Here is an 18,895-nt window from a genome sequence, read left to right on the forward strand (position 1 = left end):
GTGGATACACCCGGTTTTCTGCTTTTGTGTACCTGTTTCCCTCTCTGACACCAGCCTGCCCATGTTCCATTTCACCCCTAAATTCTGTTGAGTTTCTGGTGAGTATATTTGTAAAACACACTGAAGCAAAGTTTGCAGTAGCTCTTTATCCTTTTAACTGCCCCACTGTTGATGTGAGCACGCCTCAATCCCTTTAGTCAGCAATACCAACAAGGAGAGTTTGGAATTAATCCAGTTGTTAAGAATAGTGTACTTATGTTTAATAGTTTCTGCCTAATAATATAATGCAGTTTATCATTCCATGCTCTTGTCCCATCCCCACTCCCTTCCTCCCTCTTAATTAAAAATCAAGTGAGCTGTAGAGGCAGTTAAAATCCCAGGGAGTACGTATGTGCCACCTTGTGGTGAGGGGGACATAAATAAACGGTGTTTCACTGGACTGATCCAAAATTAACAAAAAGGTGCACCAGGCAAACTTGTAGTACTCAGCCCTTCCTATACACAGAGAGAATGAGTAATTTCCTTCCTTAACATCAACAGCCCCCTTGTCAGCACTCACAGGGATCAGTCCCGTTTGTCACTTGCTTTGCATTCTTTTTTAACCATTTTCACACATAGTCCAAAATGGATAGATTTTTCTTGTGGTTACCTCTATTTCAGCATACTGGGCTGTTTTCTGTGTTCTGTAGCTCATTTTCCTACTTTAGCAAGAGACTCAATATATTCACCTTTCTGATATGAAAGTTGTGCTGCTGAGGGCTTTCAAAGGCTGCCTACCTGCAGCTGATACACAGAGAAGTGGCTGTCAGTAGTTCACTCTTGTAAACTGTGATCACAGCTATCTCCAGTTTGACTTCTGTCTTGTCAACCCATGCCACCATTCTGACAAGGAGTGGGGACTGAAGTCACTTATCCCAGTGTGCCTTTTGCAGTATGTTTGCTGGATTTATTTTATTTCTTTTTATGCATGTTCTCTGACCCATTCCACAGTCTGAATTCAGAATGATAGCAATGAAAAAAATTTGTGGTATTCAAAAGGCTTATCTCTTGTGTATTATAAAGAAAGCAATCAAGGATAAAAGGTAATCTGTGTTTTACTCAGCAGAATAGGATGCAAGTAGAAATGTTTTTGTAAATATTCTGTGTCTTTTATGTCCAATAACAACCTGTGCTTTGAGATCTGTACTGGCTTTAATTTTTCTTTCTCCTTGCTTACTTACTGTTTCTGACAGTTAGTACCAGGAGAAAAAATACATACCTGAGGTTTTGGTTCCAGAAAGCTGGAGCTATTTGTGGTCCAGGCATAGGCAGGCATGTATTTCTCTTGGCTCTGAAAAAATAAATCACTTGCTGTAAGTGACTTTTCTTAAGTGGCACCTCACTTCAGATCTCTGGAAACTTTTGTAGTTAAGAATAAATTAAAAGTGGCTTAGATAAGGCACTAGCTCTTATTTTAGTTGGTGAACAGTGCAGTTACTCTTTAATTATTGCTGCTAACATTCAAAATACAGGGATAGCCTTGTATTTTGTAATTATAGAATAATATCTTTCCACTGTGCTTTAGCTGCAGTTTTCTTAATTACTCATTTTTGTGTTTTGCTACACAAGTCCAATTCTGTATCTTTTAATGGAGGGATGCCTTCTCACCGTGCATGCGTACATCAGGCTTCTCTGCATGAGTTGCCAAGCTCTGAATGGCCCAACATGCATCTGATAAATGAAGCATAACTGTTATGTCTCTCAAATTGGATTGGTTTAGAGAAGTTTTATCTTAATTGACATTTGGTTCTCTATCTGTTTAACAAATTGCATGCCCAGGTCTTTGCATTACAATCCCAAGCAAATCTTTAGTAATACGTAAAAATTTTCCACCTAAAATGCTTGTGATTTTCTGTTTCTTTGGTGATGTGTTCAAGTTTCAGGACTGCAGGAAACGTGGAAATGTGCAATATGCACATGCTGTAAGCCATCCTTTATTACTTAATGCGTGCATTGGTGCTTCATTCTCCCTGTTGATGAGAGTTTTCCACAGCATTATTACAGTGCCCATACTGAAAAGGAAAGTCAAAATGAATTGCAAGCACTTTGCTTCTCATTGTAAAGATTGTGCATTGGTCTCCAGTTAAAATAGAACTCAATAAAGGTTATTCCCTTTTTCCTTACATAGGAAATTGCTTTTTGTCCTTTCAGATCAAAGCATGACCACAAGGACCCATGCTTTCTTCATCTCCAGGCTGGCCTGCTGCAAATTTACTGCCCAACTGTGGCATTGGGTCATGAATGTGACTAAAAAACCCTCCATTTTTGTCCAGTTTGCCCTTAGGGCAACACATCACTGCTAAGAAACTTATCATTCTCTTCCTCCTTGTTTCCTGATCCATTTCAAATTTGCTTTAGAACATCTTCCAGAATTTCCAAAGTTTAAGACAGTAGGAAGATAAAAATCTTTGGCTCGAACTTTAAATCCCAGATCTTGAGTTTTAATGCCCTGCAGCAATAGCTAAACTGGGATTGGAAGGTCCCAGGGAAAAAATACCATAGAAGCGAAGGTGCTAAATATTCTTGTGGTTAAATCCTTATCCACAGCTTCCAGACCTCAGAAATCAGCATCAGATCAAGGCTGACTGTTACTACACGCAAAAGATACGAGGAAAGTGCTGCAGTTGGAGCAAATCTTTGGTCAGCGTTGTGGTATCTGAGAAACACGGCAACATGTGTGGAAAATAAACTCATATAACGAGGCAGTAAAAACAAGAGAGACAGGGAATATTGCACTTCAGTTTGGATTTATCTTTTCAGGTTGTAAGGCTGAGATTAAAAACTGTAACTATGAATCCTTTGTCTCCCTGACTATAAGAATGTCTTTTTGGTTTTGGTAACTGCTATGGGTTATTAAAATCATATTGAAAAGACAACAGCTATTTTTTCCTAGCAATTTTCAAAACAAATCTCTTCAACATCATTCCTTTTTTTGTTTCCTCCTATTCATCCAGTTCATATTGAGCTGATTTAAATTTACAGGAAGAATTGAATGGGATGCGGCAGATACTTGGAAAAAACCTCCACTCAAACTATCAAATAGTTTGACTACTGCATAACTCATTCCTTTTCTTTTAATTAGTTACAGCAAATGTGTTTTATATAGCTTACTTTAGGGAAAACAAAGGCTGGGAATACCTTAGCTCAGTCAACAGTCAACTTAAAGATAAATCTATCCAGACTTTTCACTTGGACAATGGAGTATCATGATAGTGACTTTTGAAGGAGATAGGATAAAACCAGAATACAATGACAACTGGATGAGTCCTTCCTTTCTGAATGGAATGGTTATGTTAGATCTTGGTATTCATAGCTCAATAACCCTCAGCCTTAGGAGATTCTATTTGTAATGACATCAGGACATTCAGGCTATGTTTACCATAACCTCAGACCTTGATGCAGAATTGTAACAGTACATTTTTGGTGGAGATACAAAAAATAGAGAACTGGTATGAGAAAATATTGAGGAGACCCTTTGGTTCATCTTATTTATTACTAGGTATGATGTTCAGAGGTCTCTCTTCTCTCGAGCAATCCATACATTTCTAGTCAAATGTTTTTTACCAAAATACTTAACCATTCAGTGGTTTCTTCTGCCTGACTTTAAATATATTCTTTTTGCAAAATAAATAACTTGTAGCATCTTTTTATATACCCAGATGGTTGGATAAGAACCAGCTTTAAGACCTGGATTTGTGGAATCTGTGTGCTTAGTCACCTCCTGCAGCTGTCTCCAATTAAACAGGTGTGATACATCCAATATCTACTGCCTCTGTTGAGTAGTGTAGGTGTCAAAATGCTCCTGTGATTGATTTCTAAAAACCTGGGCTCACATATGTACACACCATACACTGAAACATTCCTAAGGCTGTAAAATAAAATACTCAAAAGGCACAAATTCTAGCTATGTATCTCATGCATTCATCAGGGGGGAAAATCTTAAAGAGAACAATACTGATAAAGCTTAGTCTGTATCATGGTACATACACGTTCAACCAAACCAGTGTTTCTCAAAGTAAGCTCTTGGCATCTCTGTATAATTCAGTGAGTCCAGGATTTCACCCAAGGTTTAATGTAAATTCCTTCTTTATGGTTCCCTGTTATTTACAAGTGTTGAGATTTAACTTGACATTTTTTCAGTGGCTTTCTCTGTACAAGGCAATAAAGCAGGTTGGTACCATCAATGCAACAAATACTAAATAACAAAAGGTGGGACTGTGTATGGCAGAAATGCTACTGGAGTACTACTGTGTATTTATTATTTTATATTGGGAAACAGCTGGAGTAAGACCTTTCCTAACTTTCAGGTAATTATATGGGCTATTGTTACATGTGTTCTAAAAGCAAAATAACCTACAGGGAAACTGCCCTATTCCCCTGTAAAGCTGTAATCCTTGTAAAGTTCAAAACTCACCAGCTGACTCAGAGTAAGAGTAATTCTCTGTAACGAGTGCTTTATTTATTACTCATCTTTCAGAGACAGGGACACCACTTAGTCCCAAAAATGTAAGGTTTTCCAGCTGTTTGCCATTTGAGTGGTAGATAAGCATTTGCTAAACTGAGGGAATCTAATAAAAGGGTGTCGTTCCTAGGGAATCTGTGTTAGTAATTGGCTTACAGAGTGAACTCCACCACATTCCCTCACTTTTTCCATTCCCTCACTTACTGATAATGAAGTCCGTGATATCCTACTAATTCCTATGTAAATTCAGGCCAGAATAGTCATTTCATAATCTGGTAAGGGTGTGAAAGAAGGATGAGAAGTGCTAGGATCTGAGTGCAGTTCAGCATATCAAGTGCAGGGTTAGAATGAGCATGTCAGCATCATTCCTGAGGCATCTGGTGTAGGCATGGACTGGTGAGCCAGTTTTTCTAATTATAAAAGGAAGAAAAGAAAGTGTCAAAATACCTTTGTATTCAAAGGGCAAATTGAGGCTATGTCAAAACTGCAGTTTCTTTCAGAGCTTCCTCAAGAGATTTAGGCAAGAAGGGACACTATTGATTTCAAACTGGCTGTAATTTAAAGATGCCTAGACTGAGAGTTACCAGATAGTGCTGTTTGTTTATTTGCAATATGAACCATCCTGCTCCTCTGTATGTATAGTACTGTAGATTGCAGGAGTGATCCCTTCTTTCTGGGAATAGCTGTGCTTGCAAGAGTTGAAATGCCTGCCAGTGCAGCTGTTGCTCTGTTAGATGATTATTTACCTGGCTTGTGGCATCAGCAAGGATTGAATTTTGTCAGGGACCGACAAGGGTCAAACGTTGAAACAGATTGTGACTAGACTTGATATTGTTCTGATCTGCATCCCAACTCCTGCCTTATTTTGCTTGACGTAATTATCACATTACTAAAATAATTTCTACCCTTTTAACAGTAATGCCAGTTGCTAGCTTTTCATACCTTTGACAACGACTGTCCATTGCAACTGAAGTATTCTCCACAAACTAAATGTTACTGTTCTGTGAAGCTGGAATGTGTAACATTTGGGAGGTGATAGAAAGAGCGGGCTAAAGAGCTGTGACTAAAGAATCTGTGTATTCCTTCCTCACATGTAAAAAAGGGGGAAAACTTGATTCTCTGATAGGAATTTGTCTAGTGTAGTGGTAAATTCCCTTCATCAGCCTTTTATGATACTGGGTTGATTGCAGCATCTGTCTAGCTTGTGTACCTCTTGCCTCTCTGATATCTCTCTCATGCTTGACAGTGGGTTATTGCACCAGAGGCCTTTTCTGGAGTAGAGAACTTGTATGGACACGGCTTTGTGAAAGCTTTTCTCACCCTGACTGTGTGTATTGGCTGAAGTCACTGTGCTAAACTCCACCATGCTGAGGTACAATGTGGTAGTCCCTTGACACTGCAATCAACTGAAAAAGTTTTTGTGGGTTTTTTAATCCAGTTGATTGAAAGTCCCAGAATAAGAAGATGAAAATATTAAAGGGAAGTTACTGAAAAGCTATTTAAAAAAAAAAAATTTGACATTCAGTTTTTGCTAGTCAACCACATTTCAATAAAATTCCTCTCTGAAGATCATGTCATTGTTTGTTTGTTTGTTTCATAGCATTGTTAGACATGAACAATAAGTTGGCAGTGCCTGGTATGAATTCTTGGTCTCTGATGAATGGTTTATCAAATTGAACATATGTTCTATAATCTTAAATTACAGATTCATTTTTTTCATGTGCCTCATTATTCCTAATGGTGACTATCTGTTTTTATATCTTTTATTGATGAGAAACCTGTGGAGGAAAAGACAGCTCTCTCAAAGTGTCCTGAAATTTAGGGGCTTGTTACAATTCTGACTCTTCTGTGAGGATTGTGAGGTTCTATCAATAATCCCCAATACCAACATGATTTGATAGCCATTACTTCAACAGCAAAAAAAGGTATAGGAGTCTCACATTATACAGATGTGGAAAAAAAAAGTGCTAATGCAAAGGATCAGCTGTGTACACATGAGTTGATGTAAGGGTTCATGAAAAATGTTAATTCTGGTTTTTCCAAAATTCTGTGTTTGACTTTATGATCTTCATTTTCTTCTGATATTAGAGTAATTGATAGGTGTAATTGCTGATTTACACAGTTGGCACCAGCATCTCAAATGTATCAGGGGATGTCTCAGAAAAGGGGACTTTGTTCTAGTACCAGTCTTTCAGCATTCACTAGTGCTGCTTCTCAGGAAGGTTATTGTCTGAGTGCACAAACTCTGTACACTTCTGCATGAAGGCAGTGATGGGTTTCTTGAAGTACCACAAGGGGCTGGTAATTCACAAGTGGGTGCTGGCATGTGGAAGAGAATGGAGAACCAGCCAGGGCAAGAGGAAAATTAGGAGCATTAAAAATTGTGGAAGAGAAGAAATAATGGACAAAAATTGGTGAACTCTCAGGAAGAGGGAGAGCAATACAAGACAGAACAGAGGAAAGTAAGGAGGTCCTAATGTATGCAGTATGTCAGAAGGAAAAGGAGCTAGGAAATAGGGGAACCTTGGAAGTCACTTTAAGAAGATACAGAAAGAGATCGAGGAATTTCTCATACAAATCCTCTTTTCTTCTGTCTGTTGCTTTTTCAAAATATATCTAAAAGAAATAACATAATTTGGCAAATCAAATATGTAGTAGGCTGTAGTGCATGAAATCTTTCATTTCAAAGTTTGTATTTTGGCTTTGGTAACCTGCAGTGAAGGACTTCTAGGGATGGAGTGATTGCTGTACCACATGGTGATGAAGCTTTGTTCACCCAAAATATAAGATGCTGATAGCTAAAAGAGAGAAGTTATTTCTAAATTATCCTTTCTACCTTTATATGGTGTGCTATTTCAAGTTGTGCAGGCCTGATTGTGTTGCTTGCGCATTTCCCTTTGTGACGCTCAGCTGCAGCAAAATGACCTGGCACTACTGGGACAGTGCTCATTAGAATTGGTGCTGAACAGGTGCTAACCCAGTCTCTCTTCTAGTTCTTTTGAAAATAGGGCTGATATGTGAGAGAGAATTTTTTTAAATCTATTTTTGAAATTATTATTTTAGCTACGCAGTGAGGAAATCCCTTCTTCTCCATGCTTGCCAAAAGAAACTGCCACTCTTTTCACTGGTCTCTGGTTCCTGGCCTAGATGTAAAGGTTCAAGGGAAAAAATATGGCTTCATTAGGGCCACACTATCTGCAGTAGAATCTGTGATATTGAGGAGTGGTCCTTTATTTTCCTTTGTGGTTTGGGATCCCTGTTCCTTTGTGACTCGAAATTTTGTTCTTTTCTATTCCGTGTAAAGAAACAGATGGTCTGCTCTGCAAAACAGTGCTGTTAAGTCATACTTAATCTTCAAGATTGCAGATACTGGCCTGCATTTAGCAGAAAAAGCTCCCATCAGGATTGGCACAAAGATCTCCATTTAGTGCCTCTCTGGAGTTGAAGATTGATATGTAGGTTCCAAAAAATTTATCTTACAGTCCAGTAAACCAAAGTGGTATTCCTGTAAAATGCTGAGGTCTAAATGTAAATTAGTCTTTTTCCTGTGAGCTTTATTTCTTGTGGATTTATGAGCAAAACTGAAAGTAGAGATTTTTCTTTGTTTTAGTGTTGGCCAGTATGCCCAGTTTTAAGATAATGGTGCATTGGAGTATAATCAAAATAGGTGTCTAAAGAACTAGATTGTTTCATGTTTCTTGGGGATTTTTTTTGTGAAAGAGGAGATTTCTGGGTTTGAGAGTTTTTCAGTTCCTACCCCACCCTTCTAAAAGATACTTACACTCTCCCTCTTCAGTTTCGAGAAACACCCCCAGGGCATCCTTTTTATTTGAATTGATTTTCTGGTTGTTTATCTTTTTCAATCTGGTCATGAAAAGCACATCTGGTTCCTATTTTAATCAGTATTCCAGTGGGAGCAACATCATATTATAGAAGGCTAACAATGCTAAAATAATAATCCGTAATGATGCAACTTCTGGTAATTTAAAACTGTTTTATCCACTGTTTGTAGAAGTGTGTTAATGATGTTGGCCAACTGATCTCTTTGTAGATTAAACTCACTCTGGGTCCTCATGACAGAGAATATCTACATCCACATAGGTGAACCCTTCGAACTGTCGGCAATTCCTGAAGTGTCTGAGCATTTCAGTACTTACAGAAAGTGCAGAACTGACAGTTGTGCAAACTGAAGCAATCACTTGACAAAGAGGTTGGGTAAAACAGCCCCGGTGCTGGTTTAGATGTCTTTACTTCTGCCTTTTATTTTACATAGTTGTGCCTCTAGAGGTGACAGAGTTGGAGGTCTTGCTCTTGTTTTTCTTCACTTTGTTAGTTGATTCAATACTCAGCGTTATATGGTGAGACTGCCAGAAAGCGACAGTGGTTGTTTTATTACAGAGCTGTGTGTTAGCAGATAAACTGAGATGGGTTGCCAAACCGCCTTCAAGTGGTAGGACTTGTTTTCTGTATTTCCTGTCTTGGTTTAAGCCAGCAACAAAGAGGAGAGACTTCTGCTGTTTCTCTAACTAATGCATATTTAGCAGTTATGTAAAAGTGAAACTTTGTGTCCCTGCAATTTCCACGAGGATGATCCTGCAAAGCAGCTACCCCCAATACTTTTGCTGACAAGGTGTTTGTTGAAGTGTGGACCTCTCAGTCACATTCATAACTGCATTGCCACTTTAAAGTGTATCATTCTGTAGCCATCTCCAGACTAGAATTCCACAAGATAGCAGAATAAACTGAAGAGACTGTCCTTCAAAAATAGCTTTGAGAGGTGGGGAAAATGTGCTCCTGTTTGTTGGGAAAGAATCCTCTGTTATCAGAGCTATCTAAAAATTTCATTCAGCCTTCCAAATATTTATTGGAACTGTCTCATTGATATACACCTTGGCTCTTCAGCAAAGTTTCTCAATGAATAAGGTTGTAGCATATCTGAAATTGGTAAGATCAAGTAAGTAATGACATTCTTGACAGGATGATAGAATTATACATTAATTATTTTAGAGACTAAATTTACACGTTGATCTTCATGACCTTCTTTCTCCTCTAGCCTGGTGTTAGGAAGAGCTAAAGCCCAAAATGAAAAGAAACATTAAAATTTTGCAAAATCAGTTTTTAGATAGGAATGGTTATGTGTTAGAGAACAATAACTGCAGTCACTGTTAGTGGAATCCTCCTTAAGGTCTGTGTTCTTGGTATGAGAGTATGGAGAAGGTGTACAAGTGAAACTCAGCAGCAGGTTTCTCTAGTTCTCTAAGAAACTGCTCTTAATTTATCAACTTACTTTCCCATCTTAAGACAATTGGTTATTATCTTAACACTTCCATGGTTTTATTCTGTGTAATAAAACAAGCCATTTTCCTCACAATTCTAAGAGAATAAATGATATAAAACATCAGAGCAAAGCAAAGCAATTTTCAGAGGAGCTAAGTTTTTGAAACTCTGTCTGAACTTCTCTGAATGATCTGTGCTCAAGGTCAGAACACCAGGTCAGGGATATCCAATGACTGCACATCAGAGCAGGGAGCTGCAGTATCTCTCATCACTGAAGTTTTTGGTTTACATTTTTAAATAAACCAGGAACAAGTGCAGGGTATATATAGTACCACAGCCTTATGCTGGCAGAAGAAATATCTTTGCATAATTTTATTCCAGCATCATGAAGTATGGAGTTGGTTGAACTGGTGAAATGTTGTATTTTCAGCTACCCATTTACAAGAGAGAATCTCCAGAAGATTATCAAGCCATATTCCTTGCTCTCATTTGAACTTAAGCTACATTCCTGGTTGCTTTTGTGAACTGGATTTCATTATTTGTTTTATTTTTTTCCTGTTCTGACACTGTTTAATTCCAGTATTTAATCTGTATTTTAAAAACCGTTCTCATCTTTAGAATGTTTTATTTTGAAAGGACTTTCTCGAATCAAAAAATGTTTTTGTTTCCGCAGAAGGAGGGGGTGGAGAATCATTGTACAGTCCCTTTGGCACATTTAGATTTCCCTAGTAGCCAATTTCAAGCTGTGGATACTGAAACAAGTTTCCAGTCTGGCTTGCTCTTCAAGTTGTAGATGATGTGTATTGTTTCTCATGTTGAAATTGTATCCTCAATACAAACCAAATTTGTCTTTCCAGATCCTTTCCAGGTTTAATTTCTTGTGGTCTTCTTTAAGTGCCTTCTCTTGTATGTTTCTCATATGTATCACAATTTAAATTCCATATAAATATTTTAAGGATACTTGAGGAATAACTGTAAATAATGAAAGGGAAATAAAGCTTTTTATATGTAGATATATGATTTCTGATATTTAGTGGTTTTCTTCAGAAGAAGAGTTTCCTGACTGCATAGCAAGAGGCATATGCAAGCAGCAGGCATTCTGAAGAAATGACAGAGAAGGTCCTTGTAAGTTGATATCATAGCTGGGGAAAGTGAGGTGCAGGGAGGAGATGTACATTTTCCATGGCTATGAAGAGATGTAGCCATAGATCTTGGAGTTAAGTGCAGGTGGCCTCACTGCAGGAGGTTTTAGAATGAGATCAACTGCTCAGGCTGTGTCTCAAGTGTGCATTTTGCTTTCTGGTTTTCCCCTTGTCATCATATTTTTCCTTTTCTTGGTACTATTTACAGAAGAAGATATCTGTTCAATTTTCTATGTACACGTACTTAGGAACAGCACATAAATTGTTAAATAAAACACATTTCTGGAATGGGATAAAGGCTCAGAAAGTTATGAAGTCATGGAACTTCTGCAACTTTTAAGAACTACTTTTATGTCCCACCTCACCCCCAATATATTGGTAAGCTGGTTGCAGCTCAAGCATGTAGTTTTTCACAATTCTCTTCTTGACCTCATTGTCAGAGCAGATGTTCTTTTTGCAATTTTTTTCAGAATACTTCCCCTCCTTTTCTCCCCCATGAAAATAATTAGCTCCACCTATTTTGAAAGATGCTACTGTCTTGTTTACGGAAGCCAGTTCAATTTTTCCTTTGGCTCAAGAAGTGTTTGGTTTCCTAAAATTGTTTTGTCTGTGTGCATGGTGCCAATTTGGAGTTTTGTTGAATAAATGAGTAAATAAGTTGTATGATTAGTAGAGAACATACTAAAAGAAGTATTTGGTGTGTACTCACTTTCTCCAAGTAGATACTATGAAATATAAATTTGGGCTTAGTTTATAAAGCAAAATTTCTCATTTTCTTAAAGGATAATCTGTTCATAAACCAGTGGCATAATACAGCCATTTCTGTTTTGTTGATTTTCTTTCACTTTCTCACTACAAGTAAGAAGATAGTGGATCACATAGTTCCTCTATTCTGAAATAGAAAACCCACCTGACTTCAATGATTTTCCTTAAGAACTGATGATGTGATAAAGTCACTCTATTTAACAACCAATATTATAAGATAAGAATATTAAGAGCAGCTTTATTGTACAAAATGAAAGCAGATAAATTATCTCTGCTTTATCAAAGCTTTACACGTTCTAGAAACAGATGCCTTTTTAAACCAATACAAAATTCCTAGATATTAACTTCTCAAACAATAACAGCTGTTAGAAATCAATCCCTTTTGATTAACTACTCTTGCAATATGCCAGATTTGTTTCAAAATTAAACACTATCACAGAATGACTTTCTAAAATTACTGTGTTGTTTTCATACTTAGTCCAAGGAAATTCATGGTAATTCAGAATTCATTGTATATTTAGCCCATATTTCATAATAAGGGAAATCTTTTGTAACCTAAGTTAAAGTGTTACTTTTGCATTTCCTCACTATTTAAAGGCTGTGTAATGCAGCTTTTCTATGTAATTATTTATGGCTGTTTTACTCTATTCACAAAAGTGACAAGGGAATTAGGGCTGCTATGGATTCAGTCAGTTGTATTCCTTGATAGATTAAATTTTTCTGGCATTGTCTTGAAGAAATTAGTCAGTTTAGGAGTTTAATTTTAATTACTATTTTTGCTTGCAAATAGATAAATGTGTAAATTAAATATTTGGAGATAAAGTTTCAAGTTGTAGGAGAGTGCCTGGTGTCCCAGGGTTGGACTCTGGCCTGATGCTGTGCCACATGCCAGTGTACACATGCAATTCCCTGCCCTCTGCACCTGTTCCAGCTTTCTGCTATTCTGAGAATACATTTGTGTGTGTGTGTGGCAAGGAAGCTGCTTTTTAAATGGAGATGGATTTCTGGTGCCTCTGGGCAACAGTAGCCAGTGTATTCAGAGACTGGAATAGCATCATGCTTTCCCAGTCATGATTCATTTTAAAGGAAAAAGTTAAATGGTTCTTTCTTCCTTCCTTCCTCTGATGTTACTGCAATTTTGGACTAAAAGGTTTGGGAATTTTGGATGTTCTAATGTTTAAAGTGATGGTACAGTTTAGTGAGCACTACTAGGAATAAGGAGCAAAGCTGAAATTATATTTTATCCATAACCCTCATGCAAGACTATGATTTCTATTAACCAAAACCAGCTTCCTGCACTTCAGGTGATCAAAAGCAAGATACAGATTTACATAAAAAGGAGGAGGATGTGTGCTTTATTGATACAGATTTACATAAAAAAGAGGAGGATCTGTGCTTTATTGTCCATCTTGGGGAGTACTGCAGTTCTAACTTCCCCCTCCACTTAGAAGCAGCAATAGCTGCATGACTGCACTAGTGAAGTTACTAATTGTCACTGCCAGAGATACTGTCATTTACAGGGATGTAAATCTTTGCTGATTAACTTCATTACAATGTTTTTTTTACTTTGACACTGAAGACAAGTACAATCCACATTTTATTTGACGCCTCATACTAGATTTAAGAATGGGAGCCAATAATATATCTACAGAAGTACATGCTATCTTTGCTCAGATGTTGAGTCTGTATCCAGAAAATAATTGTGTGTGAACTAAAGTGTCAGACCCTCAAAATAATATAGTCAAGTATGATTAAATTTGTGTTCAACTTGTATGCTTCCTAAGAGAGCATATCTGTAATAAACTCTTCTTCTGGTGGTGATCTTCTAAAAGGACTCAGATTGCTGTATTAATGGCAATAATTATTAATGAAGGATTAAGAACTATAAATTATCTTCTGGCATTCAAGCAGACAGGGAGAAAAAAAAGCAGACTTCCCATTACCGTGCAAGAAATACAGAAGTGTGGAAAATCTGATATTATGTGTTTGCACTTTCAGGAAAGAAACATTAAGTTTTAGGTATTTGCTCTAAGAAAAGTAGATCTCAGAAAGATTTGAGTTCCAGCTACTGCACCAGTTCTTTTCTGCTTCCATCTTCAAAAACTGGGGAATGTATTAAAGTGTTGCCAGGTTCTCATCACCTGATAGTTGTTCATTCAAAATTACTGTAATAATTAGAAACAGAATTTTAGCTCCTTCCTTTTTCTAAGCCTCAAATAGCCTCAGAGAATAGAAGGGCCTTGGAGTGTTTCATAATTTAATGAAAAAATAGAAGCAAGCTGAATTCCTGAAGCGTCTTGGAAGTTGCTCTTTCACTCAAAAGTCTCTTGAAATTTGAGTGGCAGTAATGGGGAACAGAAATTCTGTACCTGTTTTTTGAGGTGTGGGGGTTTTATGCATGCGTATTTGAATGACCAAGATATCACTCCCCACTTTCCAAGACTCCCATATAAAAACTTTTGCCACCATATTAAAAATTCATCAGCTTTCTCTTGCCAGTACTGTTCCTGCTGTTAGTCAGAGGGTTACATGCAGTATTTAATCTGAAAGAAATAGACAATGCACATATATTCTACTCCTTTTATTCTTCTTTCATGCAAAAATATTCAAAGCACTTTTATATAAATTACTTCATGGCCAATAAGAGAGCAAAATTATTTTCTAAATTTTTTATTTGGACTTAGCCCATTTCTGTTCCCTAAAATTGCTGCTCTAGATGGTTCAAATATTTTGTTAGTACCTCCCAGGCTGAAAACAAAGAGAGACTTTTTTTTCCTGCCAGCATGCAAGTGCTGCTTGGAGAGGTTCTGGAAGCATTCATCCACCGTGTAATCTCTGACAGTGCACACAGTGCTGGTGGAATTTCCTAGATAGGCATGCAACACTCATTTGCCTCATCTCATCAAAGGAGCAGGGGAACTTGACCCATCAAAATTGTCATACTTTTTTGACTAGGTAATTATAAATAAAGCCTCACTTTCAGTTGTTAATAATTCCTCATTTCTTACTTTCATTTGTGGTTATTTCATGGCATGCTGCAATAACTAATGACAGCCTAGGTACTCTGGTTTTTAAATCAAAAACATTTTTAAGAGTTAAATGCTTTCATTTAAGTTGGAAAAATCCCAGCAGAGTAAAAGCTTATATAGTACAATTTGTGCATGATATTAGAGCAGACTCAGAGTTCATTCTAAGTTTCTGCATGCTAAGCATCTACTGAAATCAATGACAGCTGCACATGAAGAGATATTGCAGAACCCATCCACAGCTTAATGATAAATAAATAGTGAGTATGAGATAATCTGACTCAACTTCCTTTTAATTAGAAAATTTTGGTTCAGAATTTGGGGTGAAATTGTACCTAGACTTCCATATGACTTTCTAAGGTATGAATTTACCTCTGAATATGTCCTGCACAGCAGGATCAAGTACCCATCTCGAGCAGTTTGCTCATGTGGCTTTTCCTCTACACCTTCAGTTTATAAGTCTGTTTTTGAATTCAGCTCTTTGTACATATGAGATATTTTCAACAAATTCCTCTGAAAATTTATTACAGCAAAAGTGATATTGTTTCCAGCTGTTTCTATCCAGAACTGATATTAAATACTGGAAGATAACACAACCAGATCACTTTCTCTATCAGACTTTGACACTAGGTCATGGAAATTAATAATGTTCAAAATGTATCTCAGATTGAAGCTGCAAAGGCCAGTCAGAGGTATCAACCAGCAGCAGATGTTAAAGCCACACTCTGATCCAATTATTACCTTGCACTGCAAAGGAGGCAAAATCTTCTGGAGGGCAGTCACAAGGTGTGCTCTGTCTGGGTGGCCTGCGTGTCTTCTCTGCAGCTGATCTAGACTGAACATCACTCAAGACGCTTTCAGGTCATTCAGATAGGAGCACATTTCATTCCTTCCCACCACACATTAGGATATTGGTGAGATAAGATGTGGGTAAGATGTCAACTAAGACACTGAGTTAATAGCATCAGATTTGTTTCAAGTTTTTACTCTTACTGCCATATTTTGTTAGGTCATATAGCTGTAGGTCAAGTTTCCATACTATTTCCTAGCTGTGTGGGAGATAACCCTAAGGGTGATATGTACATAACAATGTTGGAAGCACAAGAGCTCCCAACGGCTTGTTCACTGAAAGTAGCCCATTCAAAGTTATTGCTAATAACCTCTAGTTATTTCTGATATATCCAGTGGGATGAAAATACCAATAGCCACTAATATGTGTCTGCTTAGATATTTGATCATGAAATAAGGAGGTTGTTTTGCTCATATGCAGTAGGTAATTTGCAGTACTCTCTGAAGACTTGACTTAAAGAACATTGTTCCTGAAACCACTCTGGAATTGAGGGCAGTGCAGTAGCTGTGCCACTGAGATGAAGCATCCCTAAAGCAGCCTGGTCTGAAAGATTTCCCATACTTGCTGGGAGGCAGAATTTCTTTTTTCAAGGATCAAGGTGATCACCAAACTCCAGGTGGTGTTTTACTTATTATGTGCTGTACGGTAAAATTTGGCTTCTAAGAAACAAAGTAATTGAGGGGAGAATAAATCCTTCTGTTGATAGCAACAATATTGGGTCTGTAAGGCAGAAGTCTGGGCAGCAGTGGTAGCAGCAGGAAGGTATTAAACTGCAGTAGCTGGCTTGCACAGAACACTGATGGTATTGGGTTGTTGTGGATTGAATGTACCTGAATGCCAGGTAACACATTGACCTGTCTGGAATGGATGATTTTTGTCTGGCTAAAAGATGTAAAATCATCTCTCAGAAAAATATCGTCTAACATCAAAATGTTTGATAAAAGTGTTATTAAAAGTTTTGTTTATAGTATAAGAACTCGGAAATATTGACTCCACAAAATGGAAATTGTTCTCTATAAGTTTGGGAGTATTAAATGAGCAAAATCAGGAAAAGGAATGTGTAATGAGAGAACAGCAAGCTTTTGTTTGCAAGACATCTTAATATACAAAAGTCTTCAGCTGTCTATAGCAAGATCTTATGTGTTACAAGAAGTCCTCTGATTATTTCCTGATTTTCAAACAAGCAAGACTATCCAAATATCAGATTAAACTAAAATAAAAGAAAAATGGCTCTTTGTGCAATATTATTAGGCACTAAACGACACTGTAGATATTAAATTTTAAAAAGTTCCAAGGATTACTGAAGTAGTTTGAAGAAACTTGTGCAGAGCTGTCAAATAGAGTCACTGCCTCTGGTTCCTGAGCCACAAAATGCTTGTGGCCATGAGAGATTTCTGTGGAAATATCACTGTGTGCTTGCCGTGTTCTTAGTCTTCCTTAGGCATCCGCTGTTGGTCAGAGCTGGAAATTGGATCTTACACTTTGTGTACCTTTGGTTTGACCGAGTACAGCTATTCTTGTATTCTTCTGTTGTAACAGGAAACAATCCAGATATCTTTTATTTTTTGTTCTGCTGAGAGAAGTCTGATTTTAAATAGAGGAAAGCATATGCAGCATTAAGATGTCTGGTGACAGTCATATTGTTAATTTGTTAATTTTGATTTTTAATGTCTTCTCATCTGCAGATAAGCAGACTTATTAATCTATGGATTCTACATTTTAATAAGAAGGAACTGATAGCAAATTTTATTGATTTTTAAATTATCTAGTTCTCCTCTTACTCAGAGCCTGCATGATTTGGCTCTGTAGGCTTGTTTTGAAAGCCATCTTTCTCTCTTTCTTTTTCTTAAGGGTTTGAAAAGACTCAGAGGAGCTGAGTGGTATCCAATGGTTGACCAAGTTGTTCTTTTATATTAGAACTGTGTTAGAATGATGTGTTGGTTGTGTTGCAAAATATCCTCCTATCAGTGATCTCTTCTTGAACATGAATGCCCAACCCCTGTTTGATGCTTTGTGATTTACTTATCTTGCACTTACTCCTTTCAGTACTAAACATCTTTCCCTTCAATATTCCTTGGGTCACTAGTTCTTCTTTTAAGAAATCAGTGTTTCTCCAATGCAGGAGCTGCATTGTAAATAATTTCAAATAGGAGAAACAGGTGATATAAGGTGTTGCAGCCTATGATGAAGTTGAGATGGCCATGGTACACAGAGTGTCATCATACAGTTTCAGAAAGCTTCACCCCATACACAGAACATCTTACCACATCAGAAGGCTTTGAGCTCTGCCCTTCCTGTTCTTTAGCCCAACTTTTATCCCCTCACGCTGCTGCCCTGCCCCTGTGTGCCCTCTGTTCCTGTGTGGTTGCTCAGTGCCCCTGGGCACTCCCTGGCTCAGTGCTGTCAGTGCTGCTCACAGCTGTGCCCGCTGGGGATGAGGCTGCCCCAGCCCCATCACCACAAACTGGGCACCTACAGCAATGTTTGCATCCCATAGAATTTTGTGTCCCTTACACAGTGAGAAAAGATAAGTTACCCTTACATAGTGAGGATAAACTCTTCAGCTTTTTTTGATGACAAAATAAAAGATTGTGGATCTTAATGTAGTAAAACAGGCTCTCATCTTTAGAACCTTTAATGCTTGTTTAATTCTATTTATGTAAGTTATTTAATTAGCTAATCAATACTACTGTTTTCAGATTAATTCTTTTTCTGTTGGGAATGTAAGGAGTTAAAAAATGTGCATCTCCAGGCCTAGTCTGACAGTAGACTATGACCAGTTGTGATGCAGAAAACCAGATTACAATTTCATTTACACGGCTGTCATGAAAAAGAAGCCATTTGGTTTGGGATGCCAAAAGGGTGCAGATACTTCCTGTGAAAGAGTAGTTTAAAATTTCCAAAGCTGTTTTTACAGACTTTTTTTTCCTTTGTAAGAAAAGATCTTGTGAGAAGTAGTGGCTGCCTTTGGTTCTCTTGAGTCTGTTCCATAATAGGCTGTGTGAATGAGGTGTCTGTGTGAGGCAGTTGTTGCAGCTCACTTGAAAGCTGACCTGATTTAATTTTTTACTTTCTTTTCAGAATGGCTTTTGTCATCCTAAAGGGAACTTTGTAACCTTTTCACTAAGCAAACCAAATTTTTCCTCTCTTTTCATTCCACTTCTTTTTCCCTGTTAGGAACTGAGTCCTGTTGAAAAGAAAGCACTAATTCCTTACCAGTAAGGGAGAAATCGGATAAAATGAAAGCCTGTGAGTCTTTTCTCTGTAGGATGACAAGTTGTAAAAATACAACTCTATGCTGAAAAGTGACTGTAGAGATGGCATCTTGGGAGTG

Source organism: Zonotrichia albicollis, chromosome 11 (genome assembly GCF_047830755.1).
Source record: "Zonotrichia albicollis isolate bZonAlb1 chromosome 11, bZonAlb1.hap1, whole genome shotgun sequence".
Lineage (NCBI taxonomy): Eukaryota > Metazoa > Chordata > Aves > Passeriformes > Passerellidae > Zonotrichia > Zonotrichia albicollis.